Below are 18511 nucleotides of genomic sequence, written 5' to 3'. Positions count from 1 at the left end.
CAACTCAAGAAGCTGCCTCCTGGGGTGTAGAAGACTTGTAATCCTCATTGGTGGATAGAGTACCCTACCTGATGAAGCCATAGATCTTTTGAAGTATTAAACTAACCTAGCATCTATTAAAGTTTTGGGATAGGTTTTTTTTTTCCCCTAGAGTTCCCCAAAACTATTTCTTTACATTTGGTGCAACTGGTGCACCTAACATGCTTGGGTTTTCGTTGTTGTTTCTTTATTTGTTTTTGTTTTTAACAATATTTTATTTTGGCCTCCGCTTCTCAGCCAAACAGTGCGATGCTCCGCCCACCCTCGGCACCCTGCCAGACTGGGTTGCCTCCCTGGATGGCCAGATGGCGCCCGGCGGCAAAGCATGGACAGCCCCCAGGTGAACTTCACCCTGGAATACATTGTGTTCATCTGCTTTGTCTTTACACCCAACGAGTTCCACTCTGCTGGACTGACCGTGCAGAACCTACTGTCCAGCTGGCTGGGCATCGAGGACATGGCTTTCGTCCTGTACCACCTGCGTAGGACCAGGGTCACCATGCTGGTCCACCTGGTGCTGGCCCTCGGGTACTACCTCGGCATGTGCTTTGCGGCATCTAAAACCCAACTGTATTATTTCAACCAGGCCCCAAAAGGCTGGAAGCTATTCCTTCTACTTTCACCTGCACCATCGCTTATTACTCGTCCCAGAACAGGTGGGACCGACGCCCCAAAGTGAGGACTCTTGCACTCTCTGCCCTCCGGTAGTCAGGGTGGCGAGCAGGGTGTCCTCCTTCAACACAGTTCCGACTCATTGACAAATTTGCCACTGGTGCTCCAGGAGCCCGGGTGATAGTGACCGACACCTGAGTGATGAAGGTGACCACTTGTTACATCCATGTGACTCAGCAGCAGGACATCCACCTGATGGTGACAAAGTTGCGCCAGCACGAGTTCTCGTCAGACTCCGATCTGATCTGCCTGTCCCGTTTCTCACCATTTGAGTCACCAGTGTCAATCCTCTCCTCAAAGCCTTTGACATTCAGTTGAATTCTACAGAATACGGTGAGCTACGTGAGAAACTCCAGGCCCCTCTGTACAATGCTGCCAATGTTGTAATCCACCAGAGCCTTGGTGACTTGTTTCTGGAAACATTTACATCCTTGGTGGAAATCAACCCACCCTGATTCCATTCCAGCAACCAGGAGCTGGAGGCCTGCATTGGCTGCATACAGATAAGTGCCTACCTTAAACTGGTGAAGAACTGTCAGGAGTCTGACGAGGGCGAGTGCCAGCAGTGTTACTGCTGCCCCATGTTGTGTCAGATGTGCATAGTGAAGTGGTTTGCCAGCCGCCAGGACCAGCTGCACCCAGAGACCTGGCTGTCCAGCCAAATGCCTTGCCTCTCCTTCAGGGCCAAATTCTGCATCCAGGAGGGTTGCATCATCTACTGACCTTCCTTGAGCAGGGACGCGCTCCTGAGATCGGCTGGTATGGGCAAGCTGTTCTTGAGCTCTTTGGCAAAGGCCCATCTCAATATCACCAGCCGCTTTCTATGGATGGGGAAACTCAGCAAGCCTCAGCATTTCCCCCTCTGAGCTCCTCGGATCTGTCCTTTCCCTCCAGACACCAGACCTTCTCTGGAGTCTGTTCATTACACCTTCTTCCCAGATAAAGGGAGGAAGGAGAGATGGGGCAAGGCTTTCACTTCCAGATTTTGGAAGGAAAATGTGATGCCTCAACCCTGTCCCTGCCCTCTTTCTCTGTCCACATTTCATACATAGTGAAGAATTCTGGGGCAATTGCCCATCATCCTCTGTGTGACTTGGACTAGCAAAGGGCTGGTTTTCCTTTGTTTGTTTGTTTGTAAGTCAGACACTCCCTGACAGGGATTGAGCTTTTACTGAAGCTGTTTTTAAAAGTTTATTCTTTATGATTTTTGCACAAGTACATACAGTCCTCTAGGACTTCCTCACCCATATTTTGGGCCTGTACCTGTCCACACAGATGTGTAGGATAAGCAGGGCTTCTAGAGCTGTGCTTATCAAGTTGGTATCATTTCAGTGGGAAGTTTAATTCTAGTTTTTGTTTTATTTGATCTCTCTCTCTCTCTCTCCCACCCAACCCCTGCACCTCCCTTCCTCTCGTGTCTCTCTTCCTATCTCTCACACTCTTGTATTCCCTCCACCCACATGTTTTATACCAGATAATCCATTGTAGGTCACAGAAAAGAAGACCAAGTAGTGCTGTAGCAAAATACAATTTCCAGAGCTTCAATAACCATGGTTTTAAATGCAACCATTTCTTCCACCTCACACCTCAACAGCTTAGTCCTTTGGGTTGACCACAGTGTTTAGAGTTCTTTCTCAGTACAGCTGTTAGGGATAAGAGCAAACATTTTAATTATCTATAATACAGAAATCTATACCATAAAGGTATTTAATTTTATTTTTTTCCCTTTAAGATATTTTAAAGGACAAGACTAGAATTATCTAAGAAAGATACAAAAACCTACAACTTTGAGACAAAAGCTATCAGTTTCATTGTCTAAATACAAACAAAGCTCTTCCCTTCTTTGCAGGGGATGCAGTATTTCTAGCCATGTGGATTGTTAGGCCTGTTTCCTAGTATTTACCATGTTGAGCAATTGAAAAAGGATCCCTTAGTATAAAGCGTATGAACCCTGTCATTTCAATAAAGGGTAGGAATCAAAAAAGATATCTTATTTTTCCCCAATTACACATTAAAACAATTTTTAACATTTTTAAAAGTTTCGAGTTCCAAATTCTATCCCCCTCCCTCCTTCCTTCCCTTCCCTCTCCCTTCTTTGAGGTGGTAAGCAATTCAGTATAGTTTATACGTGTGTAATCATGTAAAACATTTCCATATTAGTCATTTTTATACAAGAAAACTCAAAAAAGAGGAAAGAAAGAAGGAAGGAAGGAAAGAAAGAAAGAAGAAAGATAGTATGCTGCAGTCTGTATTCAGACAGTATCAGTTCTTTCTCTGAAGGCAGATAGCATGCTTCATCATCAGTCCTTTGGGGTTGTCTTGGATCATTGTGCTGCTGAGAATGCTAAGCCATTCACAATTCTTCATGTTATAATATTGCTGTTACTGCGTACAACATTCTCCTGGTTCTGCTCACTTCACTTTGCATCAGTTCATGTAAGTCTTTCCAGGTTTTTCTGAAATTATCCTGCTTGTCATTTCTTATAGCGCAATAATATTCCATCACAATCATATGCTACAGCTGGTTTAGCTATTCCCCAGCTGGTAGGCATCACTTTGATTTCCAATTCTTAGCCACTATAAAACAAGATGCTATAAATATTTTTGTACAAATAGGTCCTATTACCTTTTTTGGGGGGTATCTTGGGATGCAGACCTAGTAGTGGTATTGCTGGATCAAAGGGTATGCACAGTTTATAGCCCTTTGGGCATAGTTCCAAATTGCTCTTGAGAATGGTTAGATCAGTTCCAACTCCACCAACAATGCATTAGAGTCCCAGTTTTCCCACATCCCCTCCAACATTTATCATTTTTCTTTTTTGTCATATTAGCCAATCTGATAGGTGTGGGGTGATACCTCAGAGTTCTTTTAATTCGCATTTCTCTCATCAATAACAATTTGGAACATTTTTTCATAAGACTATAGAAAGCTTTGATTTCTTTGAAAACTGCCTGTTCGTATTTTTTGGCCATTTATCAACTGGGGAATGACTTGTATTTTTATAAATTTGACTCAGTTCTCTATATATTTGAATAAATTTATCAGAGATAATTATTGAAAACTGCCCCTCCCCCAGATTTTCTGCTTTCCTTTTAATTTTGGTTGCATTGTATACCCATATTTCTTGATCCTTACTAGCCTAACAGCCCTGTGTAGTTTAGAAGGAACTGGAATGAGATTCAGGATGCCTTGTTTCTAGTCTCAGCCATGTCGCTAGCTAGCCAGTAAGGCAGCTGAGGGTGCAGTGATTAAAAGTGGTAGACCTGGAGTCAGAATGACTTGAATTCAAATACTGTCTGAGGTACTTATTAGCTATGTAACCTTAGGTAAGTCACTTTATCTTTCTCTGCCTCCATTTCCTTAAGAACAAATGGGCAAGTTACATTTGATGATACCCTAAGTCTCTTGCATCTCTAAATCTATGATCCTATGATCTTCTAATGAGCTCTTTGAGGTTTTCAAGAAGAAGGCTGTCTGGAATCCTATCGAAGGAAAACCTGTTCTGGGTATGATAATAATTGTTAAGGTTCCTTCCAATTCCAAAATCCCACAATCCAAAGTAATAAAATGTCAGGATATTTCTGGTATGGAGAATAATATTAGAAGAGGAATTGAATGGGGAGGGTGATATCCAGACATTTCACTGTGGTGGGGAACTCTTGCTATGAAATTTCCTTGGTATGAAAACTCCTTCCACTTATGCTGATCATGTCTGTTGCTCACGTTCTTAGGTGTGATGCCTAGAACATTGATAGGTTAAATGACTTGCTCAGGGTCAGTCATTCAGTCAGTCAACAAGCATTTATTAAGCTCCTATTATGTGCCACGCAGACACACAACTAGTATGTATCAAAAAACAGGGCTTGAATACAGATCTTTCTGACTCCAAGTCCAGGTAGGTCTCCATGCCACACGGCCTCATGGAGGATATGGTCACACACAAGAACAAAATAATTGGAGAATATGGTGGATAGCATTGTGAAAATACCACATTGAAAAGAACTGTATTATAGAAGAATGTTATGAGAAAAGTCATAATAAAAGTCATAATCTCTGTTCATGATCATACAGTCAAAATTTGAGATCCCTCTGTTAGCACTAGAAAGAGGCATTTCAGCCTGATATCATTTCCGAGGTGAGCAAGGGGATGTAACAACATAAGGGACTGTGAAGGGATGCTAAGTGGGAATTTGAAATTGTGGTCCTTGGAAGGTTCCTTCAAGGACCAGTCAAGTTAACAGTATTTCAGATAGCTGGGAAGAATAGACAAGCCCAGAAATTTCCATAGCAAAACAATTCAGTAAGACAATGGCATTTCTCTTACACGTTTCTCAAATCTGTACTCATCAGATTTCCCTCTGCTAAATGCACCTCTTCATCAATTACTAAATGCCTTCATTCTTTATGAAAAAATTATTTGCCTCTTTGGGATTAAGGAAATCATCATCACATAATACTCCAAGGACTTGAGCTTCCTTGGTGTGGGAATATACTGTACTGTTAAAGAATTACCAGAGGCTTAGAAAGGTTAAGGGATATGTCCATGGTCCAACAGGCTGCATAGTGTAGCAGATGCAGAGTTTGGTCAGGAAGAGCTGGGTTCAAATCCCACTGCAGACTCTTGCTAGCTGTGTGACTCTAGGAAAGTTCCTTAATCTTTATGGGACTCAATTTTCTCATCTGTAAAATTAGAGGTTTAGACCCTACGATCTTTAAGATCCCTTCAGCTCTAAATCTATGATCCCACAAATATCAGAGGTACAATTTGAACCTAGCTCTTCCCGACTCTTTAAATATTCTTTAATTTATAATGATAACCCCAATACCTTAAGTGATCTTTAGCACTTCTTAAACTATGGGTTATGACCACATATAGGGTCACAAAAAATTTGGTGACAATAAAAGTTTTCTGAATGTTCAATGACTAAAAGTAATTAAAAATCAAATGTGTAATGAATCCGTGGTCTTTCTGGCAGTGATTGCCTGTGTTGCATCATGCAACTTCACTGTAGCTCTGGTTCTGAACACACAACATTCACACTTTGCACTGCACATGCCCTTAGGCCATGCAACACCAATGACCAAAAATGGGATCCCAAATGGAAAAAGTTTAAGAAGCTCTAATGCTTTGTCCTTGGATACCTCATCTGTAAAAATTAAGATATTGAACTAAATTCTACAAGTATCTTTTAAATGCTTACTATGTGCCTGGCACTATGCTATGTACCGGGAACATAAGGACAAAATAAAACATCCCTTGACCTCGAGGAGTTTGCATTCTAGTGGGAATAAACTACATATACACAAGAAAATTTCTTTCCTTGAGGGTTCTCTCTCTTATGGCACCTTCTGCAGATGAAATGTCCTATTTGTGTTCTTCAGTATTTGAATCAGAAATAGGTTCTATCCATATTGCCTACTTTAGCATACAGAGAGTAGTTCTTTTGATTTGCCAAGATTTGTCTACTCCAAATATTTGAGACAACTGTACATTGCCAGTTAACACAACTGAACATATATTAAAAACCATTCTGTAAGCAACTTTAATGAGTCTATGATATATGGTGTCAGATCTCTCTTTTTATCAGACTTCCTCTAAGGCAATTGAAAATGTCTTCATAGTTGTTCACAAGCCATGCCCCTTTCATTTTTATTCAGATAGAAGCATATAATAGGCATGTTGTTTACAAAAAATGATTAAACAAACAGATGTAGAGGTGACCTAGCCGCTGAATTATGCTTCATGATCACAGATTAGAGCATTCTCCCTGACAAACTGTCTCACTGACATATGTTCTTGGTTATAAGTGCGTAGAGGTGGTTTATCTCATATGCTTTTCTACTTTTGGAGAAGGAATGAGTAAATGTTCCAGTGAAAGTGGACCAAGAGTTAACATTTTCCTTTAGGAAAGATGGCATATACTGATTTTGGGTTGTTTTTTCTTTTTCATTTGTTTGTTTTTGAGGATGACATTGAAGAAAAGTTCCAGATTTCTGGCAAATATGGCAGTGTGAAAAGCACCGACCAAACCCAAATCACTCTAGAACCACATCAGGAACAATACCTCTAAGAGAAATAATCATGAGTTAATTCTAAGGAACTCAGAGATTGACAACCCTGCCTCAGGAATCCCTGCTCCTCCAAGCCATCCAAGCCCAGTAAAGGAGACAAGGCCTGGTTTCAGCTCCACAGCATAAGCCAGGACTTTAACAAGGAGCAGATTCTGGTGCAAACTCTAGGTGCCAGGCCAGAACTACAGTGGTAAATAGGGCCTGGCTTTCACCATTCCATCTAAAACTGTTTCAGGAGATATGGATTAGAGAATATAATCCTTACTTTGGTATCTTTACCCAGGGCTGTGGGAAGGAGCCCTGAGTAAGTTGGGAAGCCTGATTTAAGATTGTTGATGGCAGTCCCAGGGCAGTTCAATGGGTCTATACACTATTGTAGCAAAAAAAGACCACCACAATCCCAAATCAGCTATTCCAATTAGTAGTGTGGGAAGGAAGAAGGCATAGTTTTTAGGATCCTAGGCTCAATTATAACATCCATGACTGTAACCTCCTCCTCAATATCTCTGAAGAAGACTGCCAGAAGAGTGAAAGCTAATAAAATACATTAGTCAGGATTCTAGGTTGCTCTGTTTCAAGCCTAGGAAATGGGAGCTCATTGTGGTTGCTTGCGACTATTCAGTCCTGCTCCAGATCCTTCACTGAAAGACAGGAGTAACAATATCACTAGAAGCTGCAGATCCAAGGGAAAAGTTTTCTAAATAGCAAGAAAGGGGATATATTTCTCAGGGAGGCTGAAGACAAACAGAAGAAAACTGCTAACACAGTGAAAAAATATAGTTTAAGAGAAACCAAAAATAAAATTCTGGAAGAAAATAATTCTATGATGATTAGAAGTAGAATTCCTTGAAAACATTGGGTTGATCACAATAATGCCAAGAATAGATGTAAAAAATAAATGAAGGAAAAGTCTTAATGGATTTAAAAGTGGAAATTAAAGCTCTCAAAAAATAATGTGGAAGGAGAATAAAGTGCTGAGAACAAATATGAAAAACCTTACCCAAATAGTCCACATTATCAAAGACAGAATGAAGAAAACTCAAAAATTTAAATGAATATTTAGAACAAAGTAAAAAGTCTGAAAAATAGAACGTTCGAGGTATTTATTGTAAAAAAAAAATTAAGCTGGAAACAGTGTGATATTGATAATTTAAGAATCCCTGGACTTCCTGAAAACCTGGATACCATACTACCAGAAATCATAAAGGAGTATTTCCCAGAATTAGTGCAACCAGTGAAAAGTGACAAAATCCACATATCACCATCTAAAAGAAACTCCTCATTTAAAACAGCAAGAAATCTGTTGGTAAAATTATAGAGCTTCCAGATCAAAGAAAAAAAAAACCACTGCAGCATGTAAGAACACAGAAAACAAGTACTAAGAAGTCATAGGATCACACAGGATCACACCACAATACAAGAAAGAGAAAGGAAAGCTTAGAACACTATATACCAAAAGGTAAAAGAAAAAGCCAACCAAGAATAATTTATGTTTGCAAGGCTCAACTTAATATCATGGGGTAAAATGTTGACCTTTAATAGAATCAACGATTTCTAAGCGTAGGTCTTCAGAAAACAAGCGCTGGGTAGAAATTTTGAAATACAAATTCTGGAGGCAAAAGAGATGTAGAAAGGTAAATGTTTGAGTGTCTTGAAAGAATTAAATCATGATAAAGTAATAGATTTAGAGCTGGACCAGACCTTAGAAGCTATTTGATTCAACCACCTCAAATTATAAATGAAGAAACTGAGTCCCAGAGCGGTGAAGTGACTTGACTACAGTGCCACAAGGAGCACATATTCAAACAAATGTCTTCTAATTCCAAATCTAGCACTTTTTTTCTTACTGTCCCACTCTGCCTCAAATGCTTGCATCGTAAAAGGAGTAGAAGAGACTATTGTCCTTCAAGAATCCCATAATCTTCAAAGGTCAAGGCAGGAACAAAGAAGGACAAACTCTACATCTGAGTGAAGTTTTCTTCTTCTTCTTCTTCTTCTTAAATGAGAAAAAGAAGAGTCAGGGAAAGAAAGCACCAGTGGAAAAATGAGATTGGAGAAACTAACTTTCACGTAATTTTGGTATTAAAGAGAAAAGATTATGCAAGTATGGAATTTAGTGTAGAGGGAGCAGACATCTCATGGCCTATAATTTTATCTGAGTTAGACAGAGGAAGGCAGAAGGAAAAAAGGGTATAGTGTAGAAATACAAAAAGACTAAATAGAGAACTGATCAGGGATAGGAAGAACAAAGAATGGGACTCAGGGTAGACTGGGGAAAGAAACAGCCACAAGCAAAACAAATTTCAATTATGGAGGGCTACTTAAGAGGTGGGAATTAAAAGGAGAGAGAGAAAGAAAGTACAAGATGCAGTGGTCTGGGCCTGGGCTGAATGGTGTAAGGAGGTAAGGATTAGGATCAGATGGTTCCAACTATAAATTACTAATGTTAATTTCATTCCCTTTCTCCTTAGCTTATTTTTTCCTTGTAAACTTTGAAAATAAGGAGGGAGAATAGTATATAATAAAGTGGAAAAACAAATCATAAGTGTGAGTGTGAAAGGATTGAACTCACCCATGAAAGAAAAGAGAATGGTAGAATGAGTCAGAAAGTAAATTCTAACACTGATTTTAAAGAGATGAACCTAAAATATAAAAAGTCACAAAGCCTTAAAATGAGGGGTTGGATTAGAATTTATTTTCTTGAATTTTTAAAAGCAGTAGTGTAATTACAATCTCAGTCAAAAGAATTGTAAAATCAGACATGATTAAAAGAGATAATCAAAAAAACTACATTCTGCTTAAAAATAAAAAAATCAATATTAACATATGCATACTTAATGCATAATATAATGGAAAGAGTCATAGATTTTAATTATGGAACCATATCCTGCCCTTGCTACTTACTCTCCACATGACTTTGGGAAAGTCACTTGATTTCTCTGGGCCTCAGTTTTCTCATCTGTGAAAATAAAAAGGTTGGATTACATGATCTCCAAGGTTTCTTATACATCTAAATCTGTATTTCTATTTAATTCTGATTATGATCTATGAGATTAAAGAGAAAGCTAATCAAATGAAAGGAAAAAATAATAAAACAATAATTGCTTAGGATTTAAATGTACCTCATTTTATATGTAGAATAAAACTACAAACAAATCTACCAGAAATACAAACAAGAAAGAAGTTAAGAAACTGAATAGTTTTTTTAAATTTTTTCCAGGTTTGTCAATTGCTTTTTTAATAGTATTTTATCTTTTCCAAATTACATGTCAAGACAATATTTAGCATGCATTTTTACTAGATTGAGTTCCAAATTTTTCTCCCTTCCTCCCCTCCCCTCTTCCTAAAATGGTAGGCAATTTGATATAGGTTATACATGTGCTATCATGTAAAACGTATTTCCATATTAGTCACAGTTGTAAAAGAAGAAACAGATCAAAAGGGGAAAAAAACATGAAAAAGAATAAAGTAAATGAAAAAAAAGTATTTCCATTTGCATTTGGAAGTCCATCAGTTCTTTGTCAGGATGTGGATAGCATTTTCCTTAATGAATCTTTTGTACCTGTCTTGAATCAGCTGAGTCATTCATAGTTGATCATCATAAAATGTTGCTGATAGTATATATAATGTTTTCCTGGTTCAGCTCATTTCATTTTGTATCAGTTCATAGAAATCTTTCCAGGTTTTTCTGAAATCTTCCTGTTCATCATTTTTTTTTTTCTGTTCATCATTTCTTATTGAACAATAGTATTCCATTAATTCACGTACCACAGCTTGTTCAGCCATTCCCAAGCTGATGGACATCCCCTCAATTTCCTATATTTTGACACCACCGATTGGCTGCTACAAATATTTTTGAACATGTAGATATTTTACCCTTTTTTAATGATCTCTTTGGAATACAGACCTAGTAGTGGTATTGCTGGATCAAAGGGACAGTTTGGTTGTCCTTTGGGCATAGTCCCAAATTGCTGTCTAGAAGAGTTGGATCAGTTCACAACTCTACCAACAGTGCATCAGTGTCCCAATTTTCCCATGTTCCCTTCAACATTTATCAATTTCCTTTTTTTTAAAATCATATTAGCCAATCTAATAGGTGTGAGGTGGTACCTCAGAGTTGTTTTAATTTGCATTTCCCAAATCAAAAGTGATTTAGAGCACTTCTTCATATGCCTATAAATAATTTTAGCTATCATTTAACTTTGAATTTTTCCCCTCAAAACTGCCTGTTCATATCCTTTGACCATTTATCACTTGGAGAATGGCTTGCATTCTTATAAATTTGATTCACTTCTCTATATATTTGAGCTGAGGTCTATCAGAGACACTTGCTGTAAAGATTGTTTCTGAGCTTTTTGCTTTCCTTCTAATCTTGGTTTCATTGTTTTTGTTTGTGCAAAAGCTTTTTAATATAATATAATCAAAATTATTTCTTTTACATTTCATAATGCTCTCGATCTCTTGTTTAGTCATGAAACTGAAATTCACTTAACTTCTTTAAGAATTTGGATGCTATACCACTTGATGCGTATATGTTTAGTATTGTTATTACTTCATTGTCAATGATACCTTTTAGCAAGATGTAATTTCCTTCCTTATCTCCTTTAATTAGGTCTATTTTTTGCTTTGTCTGAGATCAGGATTGCTACCCCTGCTTTTTTTTTTACTGCAGCTGAAGCATAATAGATGCTTCTCCAGCCCCTTACCTTTACTCTATGTGTGTCTCTCTGCTTCAGGTGTTTTATAAACAAAATATTGTAGGATTCTGATTTTTGATCCACTCTCTTATCCAATTCTGTTTTATAGGAGAGTTCATCCCATTCATATTCACAGTTATGATTATTGTTATTTCCCTCCAACTTATTTTTCTTCCTGTTTGTCTTCATTCTCCTTTCACCTTTTCCCTCCTTGACAGTGTTTTACTTCTGTCTACCACCTCCCCCAGTCTGCCTTTTCTTCTGTCAGTTCCCTGCCACCACCACCTTTATTTAATATTCTCCCCTCCTACTTTCCTGTCAGGTAAGACAGATTTCTATATTCAACTGATTGTGTATATTATTCCCTCTTTGAGCCAATACTGATGACAGTAAGGTTCAAGTGATGCCCATTGCCCACCCTCCTATCTTCCCCTTCACTGTAACAGGTTTTTGGTGCCTTTTCACGTGAAATAATTTACCACATGCTACCTCTCCTTTCCTTTTGCACCCAGTGTATCCCTCTTTTCTCAACCTTTAATTATTTTTTGTGTCATTCCTTCAAATTCACTTTATACCTGTATCCTCTGTCTATGTGTATTCCTTCTAGCTGTACTATTAGTGGTACAATTTTTTTTCATTTTATCTTGCCAACAACCCTGGGGAATTGGTGCTTTTATTTTTTAATTTTTATTTATTTTTCTTTTTTATTAATTTATTTTGATTTATCCACAATCACTTCCACAAGCCTTTTAGTTTTAAATTTTCTCCCCCTCCCTTCCCAAGACAGTGTGCAATCTGATATAGGTTATACATATACATTCCTATTAAATATATTTTCACATTCGTCACATTGTAAGTAAGAATTAGAACTAATAAGAGTAATAGAGGACTTTCAAGCATTGTTTTTGCCTAGGCAAGGGTTAAGTGACTTGCCCAGGGTCACACAACTAGTAAGTGTCAAGTGTCTGAAGCCAGATTTGAACTCAGGTACTTCTGACTACAGAGCCAGTACTCTATCTATTGCACCACCTAGCTGCCTGAAGTGGTACAATTTTTTAAGAATTACAAGTATGATCTTCCTATGTAGGGATGTAAACAGTTCAGCTTCATTGAACCCATTATGTTTTCTTTTACATTTTTAGGCTTCTCTTGGATCTTGATATTGGAAATCAAATTATTTGTTCATTTCTGGTCTTCTCCTTATGAAAGCTTGAAATTCTTCTAATTCATTGAATGACCATTTTTTCCCCTTGAAGTGTTATGCTTAATTTAGCTGGATAAGTGATTCTTGGTTGTAGTCCTAACTTCTTTGCCTTTTGGAATATAATGTTCCATGACCTCAGATCCTTTAATGTTGCAGCTGCTAAGTCCTGTGTAATCCAGATTGTGGCTCTCCAATATTTGAACTGTTTCTTTCTGTCCACTTACAGTATTTTTTCTTGATCTGATAGTTCTGAAATTTAGTTTTGTTGGAGTTTTTATTTTGGGATATCTTTCCTGAGGTAATCAGTGGATTCTTTCAATGCCTATTTTGCCCTCTGGTTCCAGGATATCAGGGCAATTTTCCTTGATAATTTTTTAAAGATACTGCCCAGGTCCTCCTTTTGATTATGGCTTTTAAGTAGTCCATTGATTCTGACATTGTCACTCCTGGATCTATTTTCCAGGTCAGTTATTTTTCAATGAGGTATTTTGCATTCTTTTTTTTTATTCTTTTAAATTTGTTTGATTGATTCTTGATGTTTCATAGAGTCATTAGCTTCTATTTGCCCAATTCTAACTTTTAAGAAGTTATTTTCCTTAGTTAACTTTTATACTTCTTTTTCCATTTGGCCAATTGTACTTTTTAAGCAGTTGTTTTGTTTTGTTTTTCCCCGAGCTGTTGACTCTTTTTTCATAATTCTTTTGCATCACTGTCATTTCTTTCCCTCATTTTTCTTCTACTTCTCTTATATGAGTTTAAGCTCCTTTTTGAGCTCTTCCATGAGTTCTTTTTGGGCTTGAGACCACTTCCCATTTTTCTTTGGGGTTTTGCCCCTAATTGTTTTGACATTGTTGTCCTTTTCTGAGTTTGTATCTTGATCTTCCCTGTCACCATATTATAACTTTATGGTCAGATTTTTTTTTATTGTTTTTTGCTCATCTTTTTTGGCCGTTTTCCTTTCTTTCAAATTTGAGCTCTTCTCCTGAAGTGGAAGGGGCATTGTCTCAGGCTTCTTGTGTCAGGGACTGTAGGCCTTAGCTATTTACTTGGTGCTACGCTATGTTGCTCTGAGGCCCACAGGAGACCCTCATATCTGGTGCTCTGCTAAGGGGGTGGGCTGAGGGGAGCTGGTGCTGCTAGAAGCTATAGGGGTCTGGTAGCTTGCCTGATGCTGAGCTGGGGTCCTAGTGATGGTGTCTGGTGTGTGCTAAGGCTGTTGGGGTGTTTCTGCATTTCCACAGGGCTACACTAAAGTGCATGGCCAGTCTGGTCACCGGAGGCTACCTGTTTGCCTAAGGCTATGCTGAAGCACATGGAGGTCTGGCTACTGTTCACTTTGAACTAAAGTTCCCATTATTAGGCATATACTTCAAGAAATCAAAGATAAAAACCAAGGCCTAAATATGCACCAATATATTTTAGTATCAAAGAACTGGAAATGAAGTAGATACCTATAAATTAGGAAATGGTAAAAAAAAAAAAGATTTGGCACATGATATGATAAAATGTTACTGTCTTATAATAAATTACAAATATAAAAATACAGAGAAGCATAAGAAGATTTACATGAACTGATACAAAGTGAAGTCATCAGAATCAAGAAAACAATCTATACAATGACTTCAGTAATGTAAATGGGAAGAACAAGAACAAATCAAAACTGAATGTTGGGTAATGGCAATGACTAAAGTTCGCACTAAAAAAAATAGGAGGAGGTGGTATGGCATGGAATGCTGGATATAATATCAAACTAGATTAATATGCTAGTTAATTTTGCTGACTTTTAAAATATCTCTTTTTATCTTTTGTTATAAGGAATAATTCTGTGGGGTAGGAGAAGGTAGAATATAATGAGAATGTCTGTGATATAAAAACAAAATATCTCAATAAACTCTTAAAAATAATAATAGCTAGCTTTTATGTAACACTTTAAAGTTTGCAAAGCACTTTACATATGTTATCTCATGGAAAATATAAAAGTGAGTGTAGACATTAGCTATTTCTGACATGACACAATTCTGTGCTTCTTCAGAGTAGATTGTCTTCATAAGGTGAAATAATTTCCTTCCATTTCTTAGTACTAACAGGACTAAAGGCTCTTTTTAGCCTTTAACCTCTACTTTACTGTTTGTGCAAAAGTTAGATGACAAATGGAAAATATAGTAGTTATTGGACCTCAATCCATAGTTTGTAAATAATAAAAAAAAAATTAGTTTATTCCATATTCAACTTTACTTTTCAAGGAAGGAAAAAAAATATCTGAGATCTTCATGGAATTAAAAACCAATTACTGTATTTTTTGTATGGACAAGAGAAAATTTGGGTGAAATGAATATATCCATTTAGAAGGAAGCTTCAATAACTTATGTCAAACCTTTCCAAATACTAATATTTGTTTAAGCATTAATGGATTTATAAGTGAAGCACCAAGTTGTTAAGAGAGTCTAATTCCTCTGACTTGAATCATCAGTGCAAATAACATCATTGAGCAGACCTGCATGTCTTTCACAGGGCGCCCTCTGATGCTCCTGGCATATTTCCTAGATGTTATGTCAGAAGGGAACAGAACCAATGGACCAGACAGCATCTGATGCAATGTTTGTAATCTATCATTATACAAAACCAAAAGTGTTTTAAGCATCAAAATGCAGAAAACATATCCCCAGACACATCCTCTGCATCATGTCCTTAACCTTTCATAAAATTTCCACATATAACAATGCCTGCTATTTCCATAAATGCTCTACATTTGTCAAAGTCTTTCACATGCATTATTGCATTTGGTGCTCAGAATAACCCTGTAAAAAGGTAGGGAAAGGAATGATTTATGCCCATTTTACAGATAAGGAAAGAATTTCGAAAAGGTTTTATGAAATGATAAAGTTCATGTGGCTTGTGAGGGGTAGGGCTGAGACTATGGTCATAGGATTATAGTTCTAAATAAGAAGGGACTTCAGAAGTCGTTTAGTTAAGTGTTCTCATTTTACAGATAAGCAAATGGAGGCCCAGAGAGGTTATATTATTAAACTCCTACTGATTGTCCAGTGTTTTCATCACACAATGCTGCCTTTCCTGTATATTCTCTTAATATATTCTTTGGCATCTTTCCACATTGGACCTAGTACATAATTGGTATAATAGTGAACACTTAGACCTTAAGAAGGTAATATTTATTTTAGGGTCCACCTGAAAGGACTCCAATGATATATAATAGGGAGCAAAGTTCAATCCAGGTTTAGTATTTCCTTAAGTTCCAGTAATAGAAAAAATAAAGAAGCAAGGAAGAAAGGACACAATTTTTCATGGAAAGAAATTTGACTTAACACATGTCTATTGATTGGCTAATTGATTAATTTGGAACTAGGAAGCCTGAGTTCTAATCCTGGATTTTCCATGAATTAGATGCAACCTTGGGTAAGTCTCAACATTTTATAAACAACAAATTCTTTGTTTTTGTTTTCTGATATATTCTGCCACATTTCCCTTCCGCCTCTGTTTTGTGGATGAATTTATTTCACTCACATTCATAGTTATGATTGTAATGTTTCCCACCTTATCTCCCTTTCCCAAACCCTCTGGTTATGAGCAAAAAGAGAAGGAGGGAAATGAAGTGAAATCACTACTAGTTATCTGAAGATGGAATAGTCTAATTCCAATCTTCTCCCTTAGTGTCTGTCTAAGCCAGCAGTGCTTCAGATTATTATTTTTACAAGTTGTGAATATTTTATAAAATAGATTCAATGATATTTATTACATGTATATTATATGCAAGTCACTGTGGCAAGTCTTAGGGAAAGGAAGAGAAGAAGCCTGTCCCTGACCTCAAAGAGCTTACATTCTCCTAGATGAGAGTATCTTTAACAATGTCTGTATTAAAGACCCAGGTCTTCTTCAAGTTAACTTCTCAAGAAGCTTTCCCTTAAATATTCCCACCTCCACACCCCCATTTTAAGTTGGTTTTACTTTCTCAGATTTCTCATGGCACTCTGCCTGGATTTCTCTTGTATTCTTATCACTCTGTGTCTTTTTCCCTGTATTAGATTGTCAGGGACTTGAAAACAGGATCTGGGTCACCATGTCTTTGTACCTTCAGCTACTAGTATGATGTCTTCCACTTAATATTCATTGAATTGAATAGAACAAAATGCTCTAAGGTGAAATAGCTTCCTAAAACATTTGCTGATTGCTAAATAGGTCATGATGCAATGATAAAATAACAATAAAATAATAAAAATAAATGGTCATGATTTTACATATATACATATTTGTGTCTAATGGTAGCTATCTCTAGGGGAAGAGGGAAGAAAAAAAGAAGTTTACATGATAACTTTATTGTATATTAAAAGGAATACCAAGCTATACATAATAGATTTGCAGCTTCATGTACAATTATCTTTTTTTTTATTATGCTACGATATGGATATGCTTGTTTTACTCCATAAATTAAAAATAAATTTAAAAAATTTTAAATGGTCATGATGCAAATTATAGAGTGAGAATGCAAGCTGGAGAAGAGGCAGAAATACATTCAGGAAAGATTAAATTCTAGCTCATCAGCTTCATCCATGCCAGTGACTTCCATCCATCTCATCTTGACATCCTAGTGCAGAGCCATGTCTTAGCTCTCACCTGAACTTGAACCTGAACTTGCTCTGCCTCCAAGATCCTACACTCTGTTATTCCCCTTTCTGAATACCAGCCTCCAGTATCACCACCCTCATTGCTTCATTTTTCCTGTACCAGCACTTTGATCACATCATGATGTTACAAAGGCAGGATTAAGTTTGATATAAGGAACAACTCCCTGAAATTTAGAGCTGTAGAAAGTTAAGTGTGATGCCTTTGGAAAAGTGTGAGCTCCCTATCATTAGAATTCTTCGAACAGATTCTATGTGACCACTTGCTGGGGACCATAGGGTCATAGAATGAGAGCTATAAGGGACCTTAGAGGTCATCAAATCCTAACTTTTGGGGTTTTGTTTTGTTTTGTTTTGGAGTTGAGGAGATAGGGCAGAGCACAGGGACACACAACAGAAAATGTCTGAGGTAGGATTTCAATCAACATCATCCTGACTCCAAATCCAGTACTCTAGTCATGGTGCCATGGTGCCTTTAGAGAACATTTTGAGTTATATACAGTTGAAGTATTTCGCCCCTAACTGTATGGCTTTCCAATCTGAAATTTCTCTATTCCATTTTCTTTGTCCATCCCCCATTTTGGGGCTTCCTTTCCCTAACAGTCTTGAGCCTGCAGTCAGTAGGCTCAACAAAGCACTACCTTTTAGCCCTGTGTCTATTTTATCCTTCTCATTGTATTCTTTCCCTGCTAATCTTTAACCTTGTCTCATGTTCACCATCCACCATCTTTTCTCTTACTCTTGGGCCATTCTGTTGGAGGAGATCATGAAGTCATGATGACTCAGTTCTGAAAATCCTCATTGCCACATTGCAGTCTTTTTATTCCCCTTTTATTGACTTCCTGTCATATTCCCCTGTTGGGTAGCTTTTGCAAATTTTTCCTTTTCTTGTCATATCTTCAATTTTATATTCTCTATACTAATACTTCTTAACTTAGACCATTAAGACTCTCCAATACAACTTTCTTTACATCTGCTCCTCTGGGCCTCAAAACCCTTGTTCATTCTTGCCTTTCTCCCTCCAGCCTCAGAGAATGAGGTAGCTGTCTTCCTTGACAAGATTGAGTTACCCATTGTGAGGGGCCTAGTGAGAGAGAAAGTGTTGTAGACTAGAAAAAGCACTGAAATTGGAGTATGGGAAACTGACTGGAGTCTTGGCTCTGCTATGTACTATGTATTTATGGTCTAG

The 18511-nt window shown here is 37.5% G+C and overlaps 1 pseudogene; it reads left to right on the top strand.

Annotated features, from left to right (window-relative positions):
• The first annotated feature begins 364 nt into the window (after nt 1–364).
• LOC110199117 (E3 ubiquitin-protein ligase TM129 pseudogene) lies at nt 365–1433 on the top strand (annotated as a pseudogene).
• The last annotated feature ends 17078 nt before the right edge of the window (nt 1434–18511 follow it).

This window comes from Phascolarctos cinereus, unplaced genomic scaffold (genome assembly GCF_003287225.1).
Source record: "Phascolarctos cinereus isolate Bilbo 61053 unplaced genomic scaffold, phaCin_HiC Scaffold_4;HRSCAF=312, whole genome shotgun sequence".
Lineage (NCBI taxonomy): Eukaryota > Metazoa > Chordata > Mammalia > Diprotodontia > Phascolarctidae > Phascolarctos > Phascolarctos cinereus.
This window is presented reverse-complemented; position numbering and strand designations above follow the sequence as displayed.